The 21805-nt window shown below is 42.0% G+C and overlaps 1 protein-coding gene across 3 annotated transcripts in view; it reads left to right on the top strand.

The window, feature by feature from the left end:
• LOC126458469 (monocyte to macrophage differentiation factor 2) overlaps nucleotides 1-21805 on the top strand; it is a 149047-nt gene that overhangs the window by 44577 nt on the left and 82665 nt on the right. The window lies entirely within an intron of this gene.

Genomic DNA, 21805 nt, shown 5'->3' with positions numbered 1-21805 from the left:
GGCATGTTTAGCCACAGGGTGATCCTCATTACCAACAAACACTGTCTGCCTGTGTCCATTCATGCGAATGGACAGTTTGTTGCTGGTTATTCCCACATAGAAAGCTTCACAGTGTAGGCAGGTCAGTTGGTAAATCACGTGGGTGCTTTCACACGTGGCTCTGCCTTTGATCGTGTGCACCTACCGGGTTACAGGACTGGAGTAGGTGGTGGTGGGAGGGTGCATGGGACAGGTTTTACAGCGGGGGCGGTTACAGGGGTAGGAGCCAGAGGGTAGGGAAGGTGGTTTGGGGATTTCATAGGGATGAACTAAGAGGTTACGAAGGTTACGTGGACGGCGGAAAGACACTCTTGGTGGAGTGGGGAGAATTTCATGAAGGATGGATCTCATTTCAGGGCAGGATTTGAGGAAGTCGTATCCCTGCTGGAGAGCCACATTCAGAGTCTGATCCAGTCCCGGAAAGCATCCTGTCACAAGTGGGGCACTTTTGTGGTTCTTCTGTGGGAGGTTCTGGGTTTGAGGGGATGAGGAAGTGGCTCTGGTTATTTGCTTCTGTACCAGGTCGGGAGGGTAGTTGCGGGATGCGAAAGCTGTTTTCAGGTTGTTGGTGTAATGGTTCAGGGATTCAGGACTGGAGCAGATTCGCCTGCCACCCTACCTAAAACCTCTTTCCTCATTACCTTAGCCATCTTCATCCTGACCCACAACTTCTTCACTTTTGAAGGCCAGACATACCAACAAATAAAGGGAACAGCCATGGGTACCAGGATGGCCTCCTCGTACGCCAACCAGTTCATGGGTCACTTAGAGGAAGCCTTCTTGGTTACCCAGGCCTGCAAACCCAAAGTTTGGTACAGATTTATTGATGACATCTTCATGATCTGGACTCACAGTGAAGAAGAACTCCAGAATTTCCTCTCCAACCTCAACTCCTTTGGTTCCATCAGATTCACTTGGTCTTACTCCAAATCCCATGCCACTTACCTTGACATTGACCTGCATCTGGCCAATGGCCAGCTTCACACATCCGTCCACATCAAACCCACCAACAAACAACAGTACCTCCATTATGACAGCTGCCACCCATTCCACATCAAACGGTCCCTTCCCTACAGCCTAGGTCTTCGTGGCAAATGAATCTGCTCCAGTCCTGAATCCCTGAACCATTACACCAACAACCTGAAAACAGCTTTCGCATCCCGCAACTACCCTCCCGACCTGGTACGGAAGCAAATAACCAAAGCCACTTCCTCATCCCCTCAAACCCAGAACCTCCCACAGAAGAACTGCAAAAGCGCCCCACTTGTGACAGGATACTTTCCGGGACTGGATCAGACTCTGAATGTGGCTCTCCAGCAGGGATACGACTTCCTCAAATCCTGCCCTGAAATGAGATCCATCCTTCATGAAATTCTCCCCACTCCACCAAGAGTGTCTTTCCGCCGTCCACCTAACCTTCGTAACCTCTTAGTTCATCCCTATGAAATCCCCAAACCACCTTCCCTACCCTCTGGCTCCTACCCCTGTAACCGCCCCCGCTGTAAAACCTGTCCCATGCACCCTCCCACCACCACCTACTCCAGTCCTGTAACCCGGAAGGTGCACACGATCAAAGGCAGAGCCACGTGTGAAAGCACCCACGTGATTTACCAACTGACCTGCCTACACTGTGAAGCTTTCTATGTGGGAATAACCAGCAACAAACTGTCCATTCGCATGAATGGACACAGGCAGACAGTGTTTGTTGGTAATGAGGATCACCCTGTGGCTAAACATGACTTGGTGCACAGTCAGCACATCCTGGCACAGTGTTACACCGTCCGGGTTATCTGGATACTTCCCACTAACACCAACCTGTCAGAACTCCGGAGATGGGAACTTGCCCTTCAGTATATCCTCCCCTCTCGTTATCCACCAGGCCTCAACCTCCGCTAATTTCAAGTTGCCGCCGGTCATACCTCACCTGTCTTTCAACATCTTTGCCTCTGTACTTCCACCTCGACTGACATCTCTGCCCGAACTCTTTGCCTTTACAAATGTCTGCTTGTGTCTGTGTATGTGCGGATGGATATGTGTGTGTGCGAGTGTATACCTGTCCTTTTTTCCCCCAAGGTAAGTCTTTCCGCTCCCAGGATTGGAATGACTCCTTACCCTCTCCCTTAAAACCCACATCCTTTCATCTTTCCTCCTCCTTCCCTCTATTCTGACGAAGCAACCGTTGGTTGCGAAAGCTAGAATTTTGTGTGTATGTTTGTGTTTGTTTGTGTGTCTGTCGACCTGCCAGCACTTTCATTATGGGCATGGTGACTGGGTGGGGATAAGGAGGAGGCTGGGGCTGGGAGGGGAAGGGCTAGTAGGGTACGGGTGGCAGACAGTGATGTGCTGTTGAGGAGCGTGCAGAGTGAGATGGAAACAGGGTAGGGCACCTATGTGCAGTCAAGAGGTTAGACAGAAGGCAGCAGAGAGGTGGGGAGGGGGGGATGATAGTGGAAAAGTAAAAAGACTGTGTGCGATGCAGGAATGAGGGCTGTGTAGTGCTGTGTAATGGAGAAGGGACTGGATGGGAGTGAACAACATAACAAGGGTTGAGGCCAGGAGGGTTTCGGGAATCTGATATATTGTAGGGAAAGTTCCAACCTGCACAATTCAGAAAAGCTGGTGTTGGTGGGAAAGATCCATATGGCACAGGCTGTGAAGCAGTCATTGAAATGAAGGATGTCATGATTGGCAGCATGCTCAGCAACATGGTGGTCCATTTGTTTCTTGCCCACAGTTTGTCAGCGGACATTCATGTGGACAGACAGCTTGTCGATTGTCATGCCCACATAGAATGCAGCACAGTGGTTGCAGCTTAGCTTGTAGATCACGACTAGTTTCACACTTTGATGGGATAGGTGATGTTTGTGACTGGACTGGAGTTAGGTGGTGGTGGGAGGATGTATAGGACAGGTCTTGGATCTAGGTCTATTACTGGGATATGAGCCGTGAGGTAAGGGATTGGGAGCAGGAGTTGTGTAGGGATGAATGAGTATATTGCGTTGTTTCGGTGGACGGCGGAATACCATGGTAGGGGGGGGGGGGGGATAGTGGGTAGGACATTTCTAATTTCAGGGCACGATGAGAAGTCGTCGAAACCCTGGCGGAGAATGTAACTCAGTTGCTCCAGTCCTGGATGATGCTGAGTTGCTCCTCTATGGCCGGGTGGTGGGACTTTGTGAGGTGGCGGGAGACTGGAAAGAAGGGCATGGGAGATTTGTTTTTTGTACAGTGTTGGGAGGATAATTAAGGACTAACAGACGCCCAAGACATGTAATGGAGCAGGTCATTGGTGAAAAGACTGCTTCTTTTGTAGTAACTTTTGATTTGCCAACCCTAGCAGAGCACATTAACACATGTTTACTCCAGCTGAAAGTGCAGCCACATACTGTAAATTGACTGCAGTGTTTTAAGTGTCACCAATATGACCACTCAGTCTTCACGTGTAGCAGACAGGCAATGTCTGGTTGAGGTAGCAAGGCTGCTTTCTTGCAAGATTAACTCGCTCTGGTGGCCATATAGCCCGGAACTGAGCCAACATTTCGAGGATGAGGAAGGTACAAGACTGATTTGAAAAAATTAGATGAGTCGATGCACACCCGCGACCTCATTTGGTTAGTGGTTAATGCACCCCTTAGCAGTGGAAACACAGATTGATGTTCCTAAAAGGGAAGCCGCGAAGCAACCATTTCTTACACGCTGGTAACTATTAGTTCAGTTATGCAGAGAATCAAGGTCACTAAAAAGCAAGCTGCACCACAAAGGTGTCACTAAGTCTAATAAGAAGCATTCCAAAATTGTCAGACACAACTAACAACGATAATGTAAGTCAAATGTCAGACAAATAAACAAAAACACAAAAGGGCAAGCCAAAAGCCACAGTCATGTCATTGACAAAAATGGTTCAAATGGCTCTGAGCACTATGGGACTTAACATCTGTGGTCAACAGTCCCGTAGAACTTAGAACTACTTAAACCTAACTAACCTAAGGACATCACACACATCCATGCCCGAGGCAGGATTCGAACCTGCGACCGTAGCGGTCGCGCGGTTCCGCACTGCGCGCCTAGAGCCGCTAGACCACCGCGGCCGGCTGTCATTGACAAGTCTTGAAGAGCACACATCCATGGAAGTAACGGTATGAAGTCTTGTCAGAGGGAACAAACAAATCCCTCTTCTGAAACCTCAGCTACCGTACATGTACAGTCTCAGCAACAAAAGAAAACAGTAGATGTAGAAAAACCTCAACGATAAAATCGCTCCACTCAGCAGTGAAAACTGATTGGGTTTACCGTTCATGTGCAGGGACCGAGACTTGTTGCACAGGCAAACCTCTCTGTCTGCATCTACAAGAAACTCATTTAAAGAGCCTGACACCCCTGTAGTAAGTGGTTATGGTCTGCCCAGAGAGTACTACCTTTATAAGGAGGACGGCAAAGGTGGTGTGGACATATTTCACAATGGCAAATGCCACTCCTTGCTTCCTCAGCATCAGTTTGTGAACATTGCTGTAATACTGCAAATACCATGTAGGCTTGACACTGTGTTCCCTATACCTGTGACCTGATGGATAAATAATGAAAGTGAATGAATGTTCTTGGATGAGACCAACCATATGCGACAATACAGTTAATAAATGGTGAATGGAGAAGCTAAAACTTGTGCTTCCACAAAAATAATTGTTCAATCAATAGCTTGAGTCCCCATGTGAAACTGCACAAAATAATAAATTATAAACCAAAAAATCATGTTTATAGGACCTCCAAAATGCCAGGTTGGATTTTCAAGTAGAGGCTACTCTACAGTCCAGGGCCCAACTAACGCATCTGTCACACTAACCGCAAAAAATTCAGTGAGAAGTTCAAATAAATGCAGGCAGTAATGTGGGGTGACAATAATTTTCACTACTAACTGCATTGTAAATGCTAACAAAACTGATCTTTTTTCAAATAAAGTAACAATTGTTGCAGTTAATAATCTTTCATCACAAATAATTGTCTGAATGGAACAGTATGTCACGTTTGTGTAAACTTCTGGAGGAGGGGGGAAAGAAGAAAGGTTAAGTTTCTGCAGCACAAATCTCAAGTTAGAGTTCCATAATTGTGAACTAACCAATTTCTGAGTGCAAATCACTCTACTCTCAAAAATAATTGCTGTAAAGTTTTAAAGTTCAGATTAGATTGCCTAACAAAAAATATTCAAAGTCCGCATGTGGAAAATATTTCAGGGTATTCATTATCGACATGCATGTCACAGGTCCGTGAGTCAGTACTAAGAAATATTTTGACTTGCTTGTGTGACCTATAGCCACTCATAAGTATGTTTGTTTCAGATCTCAAACTCGACTGCCATACAGAATACATGTAACATGTCCCCAGGCCAAAAAGCCTCGTGCAAAGATGGCCAAGTTTGTTTTATACATAAACATTTAACATTAAATAACTTAAAAGTTACACTTCATATCGAGGGTTCGTTTTCACCCACATACTTACCTTAATTTTGTCTGTGTACCTTGTCACTGGATTCCCTTTCACTAGTTGAATTTAGTTTCTATTAAATTTGGTCTTATTTGATATTAGTTCTGGGCAGTCAATTCATCCATGGTGGTTGCCTTCCACATTTCAAGCCAGTGGCCAGGTTTTCCTGGCCACAGTGGCCAAAGCCTGCATTTGCCTGATTTGTGGTATAAATTTCTCTTACTCTGTGTCTGCCAATAACTGTGCCTCAAAGGGTGTCGCCATCAGTTGATGACACTGTGAATCTTGTGCAGCCCAGCTTGGCCACCACAGTGTCCTGGCTATGTCAAACACTGGCCGGTTCTGCCACATTGTAACAGAACATGCGCACATGCCCACTTCTTTTTTTAAAGTTTCTTGTCACACTTTTCACAATGTACCATCTCATACCTAACTATGATTGAAGATTTAGTAGTTACTGAGTCACTTGGGGAGCCTATTGCACAACAGGTGAGATAGTGCTCATAAGAAAGAGAAAGAACCTCATAGTATCTGATTAGAAAATTAGTGATGAACATCTTGAGGAGATGACATTGAATAAGTGTTTAGGTGTTATATTAAGAAGTGATATGAAATGGATCCCCTAAAATCAGTGTTAGGGAAGTGAATGAAAAAGACAGATTTGTTTTAAGGGTTACTGGAAAGTGGAATGCATCTGTGAAGGAAATCACATACAAGACACTCGTGCAACCAACTCTAGAATATTCTTCCATCTTTAGAGTCCTTATTGAATAGGTATGGAAATATACATCAAACAAACTGAAGGACATGCTGTAAAGAAAGTAACAGGTAGCTGTAGCCTGTGTGAAAGTATAACAGGAATGTTCAGGGAACTTAAATGGAAGTTCTTGGAGGACAGATGACATAGTTCTCATGAAATGCTGGTGGGTAAATTTAGAGAACCTGTATACGAACATTGTGTAGCCATTATATTGTCATGATTGTGTATCTCATAGAGGGATCATGAAAATAAGATAAGAGAGATTATAGCACATACAGAGGCATATGGACAGTCATTTTTGCGTCACACAACATACAAATAGAACAGAACATTGATTATATTGGTATGAATTACCCTCTTCCATGCATTGTACTGTGATCTGTGGAGTATAAATGCAGATGTAGGCTGGGAACCACCGTTTGGCTTCCTGCAGCACATCCTTGTGATGCATCAGGCATACAGATTATTTGCTTTTCCAGAATTGCCAATCACCGGACTACCAAACCATCTCTTGCCCTGCCACAGAAATAGTTTTCACAAATTGTCTGCAAACAATGAGGTCATTTGAGGTCTGTGCAAAGCATGAGCTATTGGCACTTAAAGTGGGACAAATACCAACTCGAACCCAGGGCTGAAGCTGACTAGAGTAACAAAGTGACTGACATCTAGTGAGCACAACAAAAGGACTGCAAAACAAGTGAGCTTTTCACCAAAAGACGTTCTTCTAAGGTAGACAAAAACACATGCATGTGCTCCCCCCCCCCCCCCCACACACACACACAAAAAACTGTGTCTTTAGGGTGGGAGGCAGGGGGCAGCCACATTTGCACATGTGCATCTGTGTGTGCACGTGTAATGTCTACTTGAACCAGCTGGCCAAAAGCTCATTTGTTTAGCAATCTCTTTGTTGGGCCTGTGTGCGACTCTGCATCTGCATTTTATGGTTAAGTATGTATTAGCTAGGCAGGAAGGGAACCCAGTAGACAGAAAAGTAGGAATGCCTTTCCTTCATTTCTTAAATCTTTTACAGCAAGTCTGATGGAGCCTATTAATTGCTAAGCTTAACTTTCTGATCAATTGGTAAATATTTGTTTTTCTGCCACATCTTTACATTTCATACTTTTCCCCTCTCATAAGGCTACTATTGCTTGTACTCATATACCATTGGAACCACGAAACCTGGCCAGATGCAGCCACTATCTTATGATTCATTACGTCCATTGCAAAATTTTACGTATATTTTGTGAATGGCTGTTCACATGCAAGTGATTCAGCTGAGATTTTCAAACATTCAGTTAAATGTTAAAAGTTGCGAGCTGTTGTGATGTAGTAATTGAAAGAAAGAAAAAAAGAAACAAACCCATGTAAGTCAAGTGAACAGTGATTGATTGGTGAATTTTGGTTGTCTTCCAACAGCATTTTATTTTTATTTTTTAAGTTGCTGCAGTCAAGTATTTTGCATTTTGTATAATAAATTATTCTGAATAAATGTTTTGCACAGTATGATCTAAATTATCAGAACAACAACAACAATAATAATAATAATAATAATAATAATGAGTTTCAAGCTACTACAGTGTCATGATATTTATGTTTCCATTTCTTTTAATCAGGGTTATTTCAACACTGTGAAAAATGCTGATGAGAAAACTTCTTTGGTGCATTGCTGTCTGACTGTCCTGTTGTAAGGTATATTGTAACCATTGCCACTGACCTGTGTGAGCCTTGTTTGCTTTTGATGACTTGCATTCACAAAGAGCAGGCTATAAATCTCTATCAAGCTACCCAGATTTAACTCTTGTATTTTTTTCTTGGGTTAAGGCAAATTCTGGGATGATCCCTTTGCGGAGACCACATCCTTTTCTATTCTGAAATGCATTTCATCTCAAATGAGCAGATGACCAAGCAAGGTAGTGCATGTTTAATGTTCTGTACCCACAATCTGGAGGAGTGGACTTTAATTTCCGGCCTGGCCATCCAGGTTTCCCTAAATTAATAAAGGCAAATGCTAAGACAGTTCATCAGAAATGGAGACAGGTGATTTCTTCTCCATAGTAGTCCAAGCCATGCTTGTGTCTCGACCGAGTGAGGTGGCGCAGTGGTTAGCACACTGGACTCGCATTCGGGAGGACGACGGTTCAATCCTGCGTCCGGCCATCCTGATTTAGGTTTTCCGTGATTTCCCTAAATCGCTTCAGGCAAATGCCGAGATGGTTCCTTTGAAAGGGCACGGCCGATTTCCTTCCCCAACCTTCCCTAATCCGAGCTTGTGCTCCGTCTCTAATGACCTCGTTGTCGACGGGACGTTAAACAGTAATCTCCTCCTCCTCCTCCTTGTGTCTCGAATGAATCCATATTTGACAACATTCTAAATTGTTATCTTCCTTCCTTTCTTCAAATGACCAAAATCCTGATTTTCTTAACTTGCTTTTAGGAATGCTTGTGAAAAATTTAGCAAAGCATTATCCATCTATAAACTTGTACATTACAAAGTAAAAAACTGTTGTAAAGGCAACAACCAGGTGCAGATACAATATGTTTACTGATATGCTTTAAACAGTGCAGTTTAATGACCGATGTTTTCTTGCCAGTTCTCTGGAAGGATCAGTTTCCATTTAGTTAGTTAATTACTTGCTCCATTGATATATTCACAAGGATCATTATGATGTGGAACATGTCAACAGTACAAACATAGACTACAAAAGAAAAAAAATGAAATGTATTTATATGGCTACTTGCTGCCATTTACAGATATTTTTTCTGGAAAAAAGATTAATTATTTATAAATCTCTGTGGTATAGGAGGAGTTGTTAAGGGAAAACACCTTTAATCTACATTTTAAAACACTTTATGGATTTGCCGGGGATTTATTTCCATGGGTAGGTTGCCAAAGAGTTTTACAGCTGTGCATATAACCCTGTGTGTGTGCCAAATTTCATTCCTTTCTGTGTCCATTTTTGTGGTGGTGTGGCTTCTTGTTCCTTGTGAATATAAATTGTGTGTGGGTGCTGATGCATATTCATTTGTATTTCTCTTTATTTTCATCTGGCTGTGTACATTTCAAATCTTTGTCAAGTGCCTTGCAAAACTTACATTGTTTATATTTTATATTGTCTTTACTCTCACTTTATTTGTTTAGTTTTCAGTCTTTTAATTACTGCCTGTAGTAGTATTCATATATGAGACACACAATATATGAACAATTATAGGAGTAAAGGCAACAAATCAAAATGTAGTTCAGGCATTAAGTGGTCAACAGGGATACCAACAGTACTGGAAATCATGCTGAGCTTTTGGGCAATGGCTTTCCTCAGGGGTAATAAAAACACCTGTGCGCACACACACACACACCACTTCCTGGCACTGAAGCCTGGCTGATGTGAGATGCTGTGTCGGGTAGAATGAGTGAAAGGAGCAAGGAGGGAGAGGGGGAAGGAGAAGGAGAAGGAAAGGATGGAGTGAAAGAAGGCTCACAACAGGGACAGAGAGGCAGCAAGGAAATGGGATAGGAATGTGACATCTGTGAGTTTGTCATGCTGCAGGCAGGGGACATTACAACAGTTAATGAAGTGAAGAAATCCAGAATGAATTTCACGCAGCAGCAGAATAAGTGTTGATTTGAAACTTCTTGACAGATTAAAACTTTTTGCAGGACCAAGATTGGAACATGGAAACTTTACCTTCTGTGGGCTAGTGCTTCCGGTATGCAAGAGAACTTCTGTTCACTTTACAGAAGTTCTTCTTCTGTGTGCTATGCAAGAGAACTGCTGTAAGTAAAGCTGTGAGAGTTGGTCGTGGATTGTGCTGGAATAGTTCATTTGGTAGAGCACTTGCCTGTGAAAAGCGAAGGTTCCAGATTTGAGTCACAGTCCAACACACAATTTGAACCTGTCAAGAAGTTTCAGAGAAGAGGACGAGGAATACTGTGCAGGGGAGAAAGTGACTGTAGATTAATTGAGTGAAGTGGGAGGTACGTGGACAGGGGCAGAGGTGGATGTAGGACAGAGGTAATCAGCAATTGAGGTTAGGAGGATTGTGGTATCAAGAGATGTGTTTAATGGACAGTTCTTGTCTATGGCAGCTGGTACGGGACGGGGGTGGGGGAGGGGGGTGGGGGGGGGGGGGGTGGGAGGCAGGTGGCAGGTGAAGATCCAGATGGGACAGGTTGTGAAGCAACCATTGAGTTAAGTGTGTTCTGCTCAGTAGCATGTTGTGCCATAAGGTGATTAACTTTGCTCTGGGTCACAGTTAAGTGGTGACCATTCATGACTAAAGAGGAGAAATGACTAAAGAGGAGAAATTCATTTCTCAGACAGAAACTAGAATTATTTGAATTGTTTAGTTAACATTTAGAGAAACTGTGGCTCAAGATCCAGTGAACAGTCAACCAAACTCTGAAAAAATACATATTTATCAAAATCATACTAAAACGGGAAGAGAGGCTCTTCTATATACAGACAATATCCTGAACTTTATTAAGAAATAGTGCAATAAGTGGAAACAATGCATAAATTCACGTATAGGAAAATATTAACTGAGGTATGTTTGGCTTTATATTGAAACATTTGAAGGAAGTACAGAGGAAATATATCACTATATAAAAACTAATGTGAAAATCATAGCAACAGAGGTGTTGGGTAAAAAGATAGCAACCACAACCGTGCAGCAGAGTGGTGGTCAGAGGAAATAGTGGTCCTCGTTAGAGAAAAACAAAATGCATTCCTTTAGTGGTTGAATGATAAATCAGAAGAAACAAGATCAATATACAAGGAAAAGAAGAATGAAGTGATGAAAAAAAAATAAGGATGGCAAAAAATGAAGCATGGGAAAGAACATGTGCCAAGGTTAATAGCAAATTAGGATTTGGGAGAGCAAAGCAAGCATGGTCAATATTAAAAGGGCTTTGACAGGATACAAAAAGCAAAACCAATCTCCAACTGATAACACAAAAGGAATGGGAAGACTATTTCCAAAAATTATTAAATGAGGACAAAGAAGAATATCTAGAAGAAGGAACAGTGGAAAAAAATGGACATGGAGATGATGAGATCCAGATTTTAGAAAGTGAAGTACTTTAGGCATTGAGAACAAGAAAGAATGGTAAGTCACCTGGACCAGGCAATATCAGTGTAGAGTGTCTGAAATATGGTGGTGACAAAATTGTGAAACTGATAACACAGCTCTTCAACAAAATGAGACATGGAGATTCAATACCCAATGAGATTTTTCTAGGTTACATTAATACCGTATTTTAGAAAAGGGATTGCAAAATTTGTTCAAACTATTGAGGAATTTGTGTTACAAACACATTAATGAGAATTTTTGTGAAAATAATTAAAAACAAACTGGAAAAAAAATTTAGAACCGAAGAAGAACAATGTGGTTTCATGGCTGGGAGATCATGTGTAGACCATATTTTCACATTACGACAGATTTTGGAGAAACATAGGGAAAAATCAGAAAATATAGGATTAATTTTCATTGATCTAGAAAAAGCGTATGATACTGTTCCAAGAAAATAGCTTTGGAGAGCACTTCGTATGGCAAACATAAACCCTTCCTTGATTAAAATAATACAACAGATGTATAAAGGTAACATTTGCCAAGTGAAGGTTGGTAATGAACTTTCTCAGAAATTTAGAACAAGCAAGGGCCTTTTACAGGGCTGCCCCATGTCACCATCATTATTTAAAACCTATGTAGATATTAGCCTTAGAGCATGGTCTTGTAAATTCAATAGTATGGGATTAGAAATAAGAGATGGAGTTTACCTACATCATTTCTTGTTTGCTGATGATCAAGTAGTTGTAGCACAAGATGGGGAGGATGCTAACTATATGTGCTAACAACTAGCAGTAGCATACAAAACTTGGGGTTTGAAGATTAATTACCAAAAAAACAGAATGCTTGACTAATGATTCAGATGAGCTATACATTGAAGGAAAGAAAATCAAAAAGATAAACACTTTCCGTTATTTGGGATCCCTTTTAGAAATCGAGGGAAAATCAGAGCCAGAAATCAATAAAAGAATTAGTGGTGAATGGAAGGTCATTGAGATGCTGAACTCAGTCTTATGGAGCAGGAATGTAATGAGCAGAACTAAAAAATTAATATACAAATCTATATTCGAGAGTGCGGTTCTGTATGGAACGGAGACCTGGACAATTAACCTGAAGCACATTAAAAAATTACAAGCTCTAGAGATGGACTTCTGGAGAAGATCGGCAAGACTCTCCAGGAAAGAGAAGATACGGAACACCGAAATAATAAGGAGAATGGAAATAAAAGAAAGAATATATGATATAATGGATAGGGAGAAATTACAGTGGTACAGGCATGTATGATGAATGGAGGAAGCCAGAAGACCAAAATTGATACTGGAGTGGGAACCGGAGGGGAGAAGAAGAAGACGACGACCTATGACCACCTGGCTCCAAAATGAACAGCACTCAATGAGGAGAATGGGCACAGACGAAGAGGACACACAAGATCAAAACACCTGGAGGAATATTTTGAAAACGTAGTTTAAGAGCATTTATTCTTTGTATAGTAATTTCAGAGTACCGTAAATTATTATGTTTGAGATAAGCCTCTGTAATGAGGTAAAACTCAAAATAAAATCTTTGGCTTGAAAAAGGAAAATGCATGAAGTCTTCAATAACTACCATAGCATACTATTATCACTGGAGCTGTCCCAAAGCACCAAGAACTTTTGGTCATAGATTATTATTTTCAGTGGAATAAAAATCAACGACTGAAGTAGAAGTAGCAAAACAAAAACTGTAAAGGTGAGTCTGTGATTACTTTCTCATATGTAGCTCCACAACGGAAACTCGAGGAATTTGGCCATCACTGAGTAGCTATTTCATAAGAATGGTAACACAGTAATCAGTAGTAGTGGCGTTGAAAAGGAGCTTCAGTCACTACAGCTTAGTGAGCCACCACAGCACAATGGAGCCCTTGTGAAGTCGTCTGTGAGGAAATCCTACCCAGTAAAAATTGTAGTCCTTGATAAAATGTAGGCCTTGTGCAAAGAATGCCAATTAGCTCTTAATGTAGAGAAATGTAAAGCTGTACACTTCATGAAACGTAAAAGTGTTGCTTATCCTTTGACTACATGATTAATTGGTCACAACTAGAGTCAGTCACATCATAAAAATATTTTGAAGTGTTAATGTGTAGAGAGATGTGTGAAGATACGAAGTGGAGCAGTCACCCCGCTTTATTGTAAGTGAAGCAAATGGCAGATTATGATTCATTGGTAGGATACTGGAAAGCTGTAGTCTGTCTGCAAAAGAGATTACAAATGAAACACTTTTGTGGCCCATATTTGAATATGCTCAAGTGTGTGGCACCCACACTAGGCCGAAGTAACAGGGAACATGGAGTGTATTACAAAGAAGGGTGATGTGAATGATCACAGGCTTGTTTCCCTCAAGAGAATGTGTAACAGTGATTATAAAAAAAATATTGACTGGCAGAGACTTAAAGAAAGTGACTGTCATATGATGATAATTTGTAGAAAAAATTAAAAGAATTGTCTTTCACTGCAGAAACTATGAATATTCTACAGTTTCCTATACATCTGTAATTTAGAGATTGCACAGATAAATTAAGCAAATAGCTACTCAATCACAGGCATGCCAGCAGTCATTCCATCTGTGAATAGAACAAGAAGAAACTTTAATATGAGGTCCAATAAAAGTTACCCTCTGCTATGAACTGCAGTGATTTGTAGAATAAGGACGTAATTGCAGAAACTACGCTGTTTGCTGCTGAAAGTGCCTTATTATGAATTTAGGTAAAATGAGTGTACAATAATACATACTACATTTATTCATGTAAGCATTACTAACAACATAAGATTAGCACATTTACATGAATGGTGTTCTTGCAGTAATACTCTCTTGTAAAAATGATCATTAGGAGTGTGCAGTTTGTTAATTATCATTTTATTGTCAGAACATAATTGCTGGTTTTTCTCAATCCGTGTCACATTTGCTGAAAAGTGAGTTCCTGTGATCTCCTTCTCTGTGTATATTGATACTGTGCCATGAGAATACATGTGCTTGGTGAGATATCCAAAAATAGTTGCACAAGTGATCAATACTGCTAGTAAACGCAGAAGATTACGTCCAGTTAATGGGTTACAGAATTGATCAACTTTATTTACATACATTTTACACTATTATATGGAATTGCTAACTTGGTACACAAATAATTGAGGAATCAGGTTAAAGGTTATCGTACTCATTTACAGAAAGACAGATGGATTGGATTGGCCAGTGCTTAAAAGACTAGAAATACGTTGTATAAGAGATATGTAAATGGACATATTAAGAAAACTGGAGGCAAGTGACTTGCTTGGCTGTATAACTAACAATATCTGCAAGGCAAAACCTTACTCAGATCTATATAATAACTAAAATGAGGATCACCTCATATTTGTATGCCTATCTACTGCTAACTTTTTGCTCAAAAATTACGAGCTATTTTATGTTCTCATCTAGCTGTTTCTTGGCGTCCAATTTTTTGATTGTTGTATTATATTTGTTCAGTGGTTATTTTCACACTCACATCTACATCTAAATGTATTACTTGCACATAGTAAGTTTAACATTGTTTTCAAATTAAACTTTTTCTTTTACTTTGTCATATATTTCTTTTGTCTGTTCATATTCCTGTGACTAAATCATGTTTATGCAAAAATGTGATGTAATCTGTGTGCCAATACCTTACTTGCTGGAATTTTATCAAGATAATTATATTATTTCTTGTAATATGCTCAATCTTGTTTGAGCTATCATATGACATAATAAATGTGCTTAATCATTTTTATGGTATGTAATATACCATAGCTGCTTGGTATATTACTGAGCGAGGTGGCACAGTGGTTAGCACACTGGACTCACATTGGGGAGGATGATGATTAAAACCCACGCCTGATGATGCTGATTTAGGTTTTCTGTGATTTCCCTAAATTGCTTCAGGCAAATGTCGGGATGGTTCCTTTGAAAGAGCAAGACTGACTTCCTTCCCTAATCGAATGGGACTGATGACCTCGGTGTTTGATCCCTTCCCTATCAACCAACATTGGTAAATTACAAAGCCAGGTGTTATGATTTTGTAAATTACTTTCACAAAATTACATGCTATTTTGTTTCTTCTTTCAAATAGGCAATAAATGTTGTTTCTTGTCTATGCTTTTCCCCCACCATTTATATGCTTAATATTAGTTATTGCATACATCTGTGAAATTCATACTATTTAGCAAACAAAAATAATAGCAACTAAGAGAATTTTGTAAAAACAAAGACTACCAAAAAGGATGGAAGAGCTTCCTATGAAGAATTCAGTGGCAATACTGTGGAGGGAAACGATACTTATTAACAGTGGTGGCAGTTGATAAAATGAAAGACAATTTTTGGACGTTACAACAATTTGCTAGGAATTCTTTAAATGTGAATTATGAATAAAGTTAACAGTGTACTGTCCAGGATAAAGTATAAAGTATAACTGTGTATGAGGTTGGATACTGCTCACCACATGAGGAAACATTGACAAATGGACAGGTATGGAGAATGGCTATGGTACACTGATTAACCAAGCTACTAAAGCATACCAACAATTCTGACGATCACTGGTAACACAGGGTACTCATAATTTATGGAACGCATATCAAAAGCACAGGGATTGTTCATCATAGTTGACAAAAGATTCTCTCTATTGATGTTGAATTTGAGAGTGATAGTGAAGTTAGCTGTTGTATGTTTTTACTAGCCACCAGATTTGCCTGTGACAGTCCTAGAGTCATTCATTTAGTTGTTGCATGTTTTTACTAGCCACCAGATTTGCCTGTGACAGTTCTAGAGTCATTCAAAGAAAGGCTACAGTCAGTAGTACAGAAATACACAGATCATAGGCCCAAGGTATTCCTGCCCGTCAGAAGAGGTGACCTAAAAGGAGTCTCCTACTTTTCAGCCTTATTCGTTATGGTTCCCTTTTAGAGTTTGACCTCTACACAGTCCAAATTTTGTGAAGTATGGGGGCCTTACGTGGTGCGTTTTATATCACTCGCGCATTAAGATCTTCTGCACCCATTATTGTCATGGCACTGTCCACCAATGTTCCAGCTGTTTGGGTGAGGACACCTTATGTGGTACATAATCTCCCATCCATTATCTGCTGTCCTCTTCTGCCGCATGACAATACTGGATTTCTACACACCCAATATCCAGCACTGTAGCCAGTTTGTCATGGAGGGGTTGTCATGTACCCTCTCGGTTGCAGCCCCCTTACTACACAGGGATCACACTACTGATGCCTGAGCTGCAACATCAAGTGGCCTTTGCTGTGGCTGGGTGGCACCCGTGTGGAGAGCCCCTGATCGGAGTGGTTGGCATCAGGAGGAAGGATGACCTGCAATGAAGCTGACCAAGTCACCCTTTGCTGGGGACCAAATGGCCTCAGGAGTCTCTAAAAAAGGGAAGGTTGAATTCAGTGCTCCTGAGTATGAACCTAAACTGTTTCCTTCCCTAGCTACAACATGGGAGGAACATAGGGCTATGGAAAGAAGAATGCCAAATTTGCTTCATTACTTAGTGTGCAGCAGAACTGATGGGAAATCCTTTCTGGATACAAAGCCTCTATTTTTTTGTTGAGCACCTGGAGGATAAGTTCAGGGAATTGACAGCGCTGTCAAAAATGCGCAGTGGCTCAGTCCTGATTCAGATGGCATCCCAAGTCCAGTCCCAGGTGTTACTCGCCTGCGACCAGCTTGATCAATTCCCATAAAAGCCTCAGCACGGTCCAGGGGATTATTTTTCATCGCGACTTCCTGTTGCAATCTGACTATAAGCTACACACCAATTTAAAAATATGTTTTCACTTCATCCAGCACATCTATAGGGGGCCTAAAGATAATAGGGTTGCCGTAGGTGCCTTCATGGTGGGCTTTGAGGATGATTCATTACCCGAAAAGGCCAAAGTGATGGTATACCAATGTGATTTCAAACCATACATCCCTCCCCCTATGAAGTGCTTTAAGTGCTGGAAAATTGGGCACATGTCCTCCTGGTGCCATTCCCACATACCGAGATTGCGGGCGTCCACTGCATCTGAATACTCCGTATGCCCCTCCTCCCACCAGTGTCAACTGTGGAGTGCACCACCGCCCCTGCTTGCTGGACTGCACAGTACTCCAAAAGGAGTGGAAAATTATGGAGTACAAGACCACAGACAGGCTGTCCTACCACAAGGCTAAACTGAAATACGAAAGATTGAACCCTGTTCAAATGCTATTATCTTATGCTGCAGCTATGACTATGTCGCCCTCATTGACTCCATTATGCTCCTCATCTAAGCTTTCTTCAGTGGGCCCTTAGGGCCACCCATCTTCATCTCTCCTCCTGGTGGCTGGGGGCCTATCTTATTCTGCAGCTCCCGAAACTTCTACTTTGGGAGTACCGTCCCCCCAAATACCGGAGGCATTGGTTCCCTCTGCCCAGCTGGAGAAACAACAGCCCCCTCTTGCTCCTCTTGCATGGATGGGGTCCCCTGGGAATCTAGCTTCCATGGCTTTATCCCCGGTAAAGTGGACACCAGCCAGTGGCTGAAGGAGCCACTAGCGGCTGGTCAAAGAGCTTCACGGTCTTCGTTTGTCCCGGAAGCTACTTCAGAGAAGCCCTCCCAGTAAGCTCCTAAAGAGCAGCGAGAGGGCAAACAGATAAAGAAGTAGTCTGTTAGAAAACAGAAGACTCCAGTGGCCCCTGGACCACCACTCCCTAACAGTTTCGCATCCAAGGACGAGGTGGAGATTCTGGCATCCCCTGAGGTCCTGGATATCACCGACGCCTTAGGCTCATAGTGGAGATGCAATGCAAAACACACAGATTGTCTTTCCAGGTGTGCAAACAGAGCAGGTCGCCAACTGAAAAGCATCGCACGCAACCACCAACTACATGTGTGGGGCCCAGAGGAGCCCACACCGAACGGCAACAGGCAGACGTCCTTGATATAGCTGTTACAAAAGGTCTGCAGGTTTTGTGGCTGCGAGTTCACCGAACACATCCGATCACAATCCTGTAATCTTTGAAATCGATGTGGGCAGGAGGCTACCGCCCACTCAGCAATTAGTCACACACAAACGTACCATTTGGGAACAATTCAAAGAAAGTGCAACAGCGAACTTCACAAACACCACACTCCCTTTAGATGACATTGAACAAATGCTGAGAAGTTTCACCGATGTGATCCTGCAAGCACCAAAGGGCCCAACGTTCGACCCCACTCCTGCGCCACCTCCCACCCAGCGACTGCCACCCTAGCTGCTTGCCCAGATTGGGCACAAAAACAGGACTGTGAAGGAATGGAAAATAACACAAAATCCGGTAACCAGGAGGCTGCTCAATGGTCTTCGAAGAGAGCTTAAGGTGTCGCTCACTGAGCACCTCCAAGCAGTTAACAAAAGACGCGCAAGGATGCCGCCTCTGCATGGTGAGAGAGGACTAGTGTTCAATGCCCAATATATAGCCAACGCACTTGCCGATGTTTCCAAGAAACAGTTCACCCCAGCAGAGGTACAGGACCAAGAACACAAGAGAACAGTCTGTGAACAGCTAGCTGCATTTCTTGCAGCAGAAGATGACGTCTATGATGACATACCTGCCTTCTCAACCGAGGAAGTTGTCAAAGCCATCAAAACGCTGCCCACTAGGAAAGCCCCAGGTCACGACCTCCTCACAAATGAACTGCTAAAGCACCTGCCCCAGATAGTTATAAAAAAACTGACGGAAGTATTCGAGATCACACGAACACAAAAATTCCCTAATCAGTGGAAACGTGCATAAGTGGTCACGATTGCTAAACCTGGGAGAGATCTCCTCTTTCCCCAGCACCACTGCCCCATAAGTTTGCTTCCCACACTCAGTAAACTTTATGAGTACCTCCTGCTAGTTCATATTGAACACTACATATGCAGCGAAGAAATGCTCCCTGTTTCAATTCAGATTTTGCAACAAACACTCGGCACCACAACAACTCACGAGAGTGATTGAGGCCACCACAGAAGCCTTAAACCGGAAAGGATATTGTGGCCTAGTGCTACTTGATGTAGCCAAGGCCTTTGACAGTGTGTGGCACACTAGACTATTGTACAAATTATACTCTTTAGGGTTCCCTGGCCAAGTTGTTAAGTTATGCGCAGTTACCTAGCCAGTAGCACCTTCTGTGTCAAAGTAGACACTGCAAAGTCCACCACATGAGGCATACGAGCTGGAGTCCCACAGGGATCAGTGCTAGGCTATGTATTGTACAACTTGTACACAGCCGACACACCGATTGCCCCGCAGACCCATACAGCTCAGTATGCTGATGACATGGCCTTTTTGCCCCCACCACAAACAGAAAACTAGTCACACACAGACTGCAAAACCTCCTCTGCAAAACAGAGACTTGGGCCAGTAAATGGAGAATTACCAGCATTAACGATCACACAGAGAAAAGGCAAACAGTCCCCTGCACTTCATCACTGAGAAAACATGCCACTTAGTCTTCACAGGCAAGAAATACCATGGAGAGCAACAGCTATATACCTGGGAGTCACATTAGACCAACTCCTGACGTGGAGAACACACAGAAATGAACTCAGAAGAAAAGGGAGTGCTACGATGAATGAGTTGTACCTGCTGTTAAATAGCAGCAGCAGCAGCCTCGCAGCAACCATAGGAGTGAGTCTCTGCTGCAGTTTAGTCAGATCAGTTTTTGAGTATGCCTGTCCTGTGTGGGGATATGCAGCCAAAACACATATCGCACGGATGCAAAGAAAAGAAAACAGGGCACTGCGACAGGCACTACACGTCTCCTCTAGATTTTCGATGGCCGACACCCAGGAAGCCGCCGGAATGAAGACACTAATACAAAGGTTTCAAGAACTCGCGACCGCTTTGTATCAAATCGCAAACAAATCGGAAAACCCCCTCATAAAAAACCTAGGGAACTACCCCAATCTACCAAACAAATTCAAGAGGCCCAAATCACTCCTGAAATAAACACAAATTACGTTATACAACACATGCATACACAGTTAGAACAATAACAAAAAGCTAGTAACATGCCCAACTTGCTAATCTTTATTCCCATCAGTTAGAAGGAAATGTCTGAAGACAACAACCTTCACAACAGACATTCTCCCCTGGGTGAGAAATTAAATATGCAGAGAGAGAGCCAAGACGAGGCTTCACTTTGCACCCAGACACTGTAAGATCTGCATCGCCAAAGTGCGCGCTGCCTTGGATGATGTCAGAGACAGGCTGTGACAAAACGGTTATTTTCCATAATAATAGATAGTGAACTCACGAGGACTGTACACCATACAGGATCGCTTAGATTTTCACTAAAGTAACTATTGGTGTGCTGTCCATGATATTTACAGATCCGTGTGGCAAGTGGTGACTATTATTTCCCACTTTTGTGGCGAGCATTTATTTTCATTATCTGTAGTCAGGGCAAAAGACAATTTGGTAGGAACTTACCGTAGAGGTCGCCTCTGAACTGCTTATTGTGCTGTTTGGGATAGAGAGATTTACTGTCAGTATGAACATAATGAATATTTCGTGTTGTGCATGTGAAACTTTACTAAATATATGTATCAATTAGAACTCAAAATCTTCATTTAAATCATAGTCCTGATCCCACTGAACAAACAGAGAATAAAAACATTTCTTTCAGTGAGCTGGACAAGAATGTGGACTTGCAGACTGGGAACTATGGTCATTATGTTTTCCATCACTTTCTGGCTGACCACAAAAATAATTGCCAGGCTCTCGTAAAAGACAGCGAACAATAATCAACCTATATTTACAACATTTCCAATTACCACCAGTTATCATACCCTCCGCCACGCACGTGGTTAAAAAAGAAAAAGAAAAGCGCAACATTATTTCAAAATAATATTTGATTGTAAATTTAACACATGGAACGTTGTATTACAACAACAGTGGAAACAAACCAATATCATGCATCTATTACATATAATTATAAAATGTTTTATTGATTAAATTAAACTGTTTAATCTGTGAACCAGGCACACTGGCGGGGCTGCTGTGTATCAAAACGAACCAGAAGTTGGTGCTGCCTTGAAAGCAAAGTTGGATGATGGCACAGCAAGCTGTTGAACACAAAACATCGGTCAGCGTTGGTGGTGTCAGCTTTTAAAAAGACTCTTGTGGATCTTAAACTGGATTATCTTGATCTGTATCATGTGCACTGCCCTTTCACTTTCAAGGAGGGAGATGACTTCTTTCTCAAAGTAGAAGACAGTTCAGTTATTACAACAGATGTTGACTATCTGGATACTTGGAAACAAATGGAGGAATGTGTTCACCTTGGTCTTATGAAGAGTATTTGTGTATCCAATTTCAGCAGCAAACAGCTAACTAGATTACTAGAAGTTTCAAAGATCAAGCCAGTCACCAATCACATTGAATGGCATGCTTACCTAAACCAGAAGAAATTAATTCAGTTTTGCAAGG

The sequence above is a fragment of the Schistocerca serialis genome, chromosome 2 (genome assembly GCF_023864345.2).
Source record: "Schistocerca serialis cubense isolate TAMUIC-IGC-003099 chromosome 2, iqSchSeri2.2, whole genome shotgun sequence".
NCBI lineage: Eukaryota > Metazoa > Arthropoda > Insecta > Orthoptera > Acrididae > Schistocerca > Schistocerca serialis.
This window is presented reverse-complemented; position numbering and strand designations above follow the sequence as displayed.